Genomic DNA, 386 nt, shown 5'->3' with positions numbered 1-386 from the left:
TGAGGAATTTTCAGAGGTTCTTTTATTTCCTCTGGTTCCTCCAGGTCAGGCTGAACATCTTTAAAGATATCCTCTAGCTCTGATTCGAGACTCTCAGTCATATAGATCTCTTCCACCAAAGAATCAATAATATCAGCGCTCATGCAGTCATTTGATGTGTCTGGATGCTGCATAGCTTTGACAGCATTCAACTTGAACTCATCCTCATTGACTCTCAGGGTCACTTCCCCTTTTTGTACATTAATGAGAGTTCGTCCAGTTGCTAGGAATGGTCTTCCTAGGATGAGAGTTGCACTCTTGTGCTCCTCCATTTCCAGCACTACAAAGTCAGTTGGAAAGGCAAATGGCCCAACCTTGACAATCATGTCCTCAATTATGCCTGATGG

Source organism: Arachis duranensis, chromosome 9, assembly GCF_000817695.3.
Source record: "Arachis duranensis cultivar V14167 chromosome 9, aradu.V14167.gnm2.J7QH, whole genome shotgun sequence".
NCBI classification, from domain to species: Eukaryota; Viridiplantae; Streptophyta; class Magnoliopsida; order Fabales; family Fabaceae; genus Arachis; species Arachis duranensis.
The sequence above is the reverse complement of the archived record's forward strand: the minus strand, read 5'-3'. Positions refer to the sequence as shown.